Below are 2,500 nucleotides of genomic sequence, written 5' to 3'. Positions count from 1 at the left end.
TGAAAGAAGTAAAAGCGTAAAAGAGTAAAGAGTAGGGTCTTTTCCTGCCCTGTCTCAGACCGGTATTTGAGGTCATCATCAGACTTCCTAACACTATGTAACTATCTCCACCCATTGCCTTTGCTTATTGTTAGGACACTGGAGAGCTACATTGATATATTCACTTCAATCCTTATCTGCAAACTTTCTGCACATTTGCTGACCATGTTCTTAACACTGAAAACGGATCAAATAAGATCTGACAATTGGATGTTTTTTTTCAATCTTTGTACAGAGATATGCTAATGCCAACGTTTTGGCTTCAAACCCTAAACGGAGGATAAGGGTGACATGTAGGTGTATCAAACCGACAAAAACATAAAAACAACAAAATATTTTACTGAAGGGTAAAGACGTGCTAAACTCAATTCCCCCTCCTACCCTAACGACTTCAAACTGTCCATCCCTTACACACAGTTCCTCCGTTTTCGCCGGCTCTCTAGTGACGACCATGACTTCGAGATGCAGTCCTTACTCATGGCTCGCCATTCGACCCAACGGAGGTACCCAACTCCACCGTTATCCAAACTGATTTCGGTTGTGCACTAAGGCTGAAATTGGGGCTAGTCGACCTAATCGAATCTAGTGCTCAACTGGTACTTATTTCATCTATCTCATAAGGATGAAAAGCGAAGTCGACCTCGGCAGAATTTGAACACACAACGTGAAAGACAGACGAAGTGCCGCTAAATATTTTGTCCGACGTCCTAAAGATTCGGCCACCTCTCCACCTTAATATCGACTTATAATAAAACCAATTTCATATTGAACTGAAGCAATACACAAAACATTTTGTAGAGTATCTATTTATTATTCTTTCACATGTCTCAGTCGACCGAAACTTCGAAGTCACTGACAATGCTGTTCTTTTAGAGAATATATATATATTTTTATACTGGTATGTTTATATATATATGCATGTGTGTAGGAAAGTCGTGTCCTGGCACCAACATTGAACATCTGCGACAAAAACGAATCGGCCAACAATCAAGCGAGGAGGAAATAACGCGTGTAACCCAAGCCTTAATTTCAAGACTGTCATATTTGTTTTGATAGCTTTAAGCCGATCTAATCAATAACTGCACGTGACAATCATTCCATTAAGTTTTCCTATTAAATTTATCTGAAGAAATTTATAGATATTTGATATAATGTCTCCTTTCTAATGGAATAACCCCTTAACAGAATAAAAGGCTAAGAAATATTCATTTCTCACAAGAGAACAGGAATTTCATTCGAAATGTCCAAATTGCTTAACATCGTTGTTATCTGTCCATTTCAATGTGCTGTATGGTGCGTTGTAATAAAATCATTATGGAATCGTAAGATCATCTTCAAAACGCTATTAGTTAATACTTAACCTTTATTTGAACTTTGTGCACACACGCTGTTACACACACAGAGAATTTATATATACATGTGTGTGCCTGAGATTTGTGTGTGGTGTTTATATATACATATATATGTGTGAGTGTGTGTGTGTATGTGTATACATATATACATGTGTGTACATATATACATATGTATGTATGTTATGTATATAAGCGTATGTATACATGTTTGCATGTATGTATGCATATATGCATGTATGTACTTATTCATGTCTATACGTATAAGCAGTATTAAGCTTCAGGTTAAAGCGACCCGACTTGCCAAATGCTATCACGTGACATTGAATTAGTTATTAGCAAGCAGTGATACAGTAACATTCAAAAGTGACAGCATAGACTAACTGTATCCTTATAAATGACAGATTTCATTCCTAAGTCAATCCATCTGATTTAAAATCCTCGGTTCAATTACATGCCTTTTTATAATTAGAATCATTCGTTAAAGGAGGACAATTATGCTTAATCCTAAAACTTAATTCATGTGATAAACCCCGGTTGGCTATTGTCGCAAGAGGAATAGAACACAGAATTACTACAATATGAAGGATTTATTATGGCGTAAATGTGAAGATTTGCAACGTGGTCAACAGTTTCTAGAAAAAGTATTCCAGGTTATTTTCAAATCCATTTCTACAGATTAAAAACAGGGATAATATAATCTGAGATATACTTAGTTTGATAATAGATGTAATGGCTATGGATGGTATGTTTTTTTTATTGCAAGACGAGATCAGGGCTGATTTGATGCAATTTTAAGCGCAAAAGCTACTCGTAGTAATACCCATTGTTACCCAAACGGATTATTCCTTGAGTGCATCATATAAGATTATGTGTATAAAACAAGGAACCCTGCATCACAGGATGCTGGGTATCAACTTACAGTCAGTACAAATATCAATTTGGATAATTCAAGTAACAAGTACTAACTTTAGACTTAGAATTCTTATTCTGCACTAGGGGGAAGAGATGGCAGAATCGTTAACGCACCGGGAAAAATATAATGCTAAAATGTATGTATGTATATATCTTTCTTTCTTTCTAATCTTTTTACTTGTTTCAGTCATTTGACT

This window comes from Octopus sinensis, linkage group LG5 (genome assembly GCF_006345805.1).
Source record: "Octopus sinensis linkage group LG5, ASM634580v1, whole genome shotgun sequence".
NCBI lineage: Eukaryota > Metazoa > Mollusca > Cephalopoda > Octopoda > Octopodidae > Octopus > Octopus sinensis.
The sequence above is the reverse complement of the archived record's forward strand: the minus strand, read 5'-3'. Positions refer to the sequence as shown.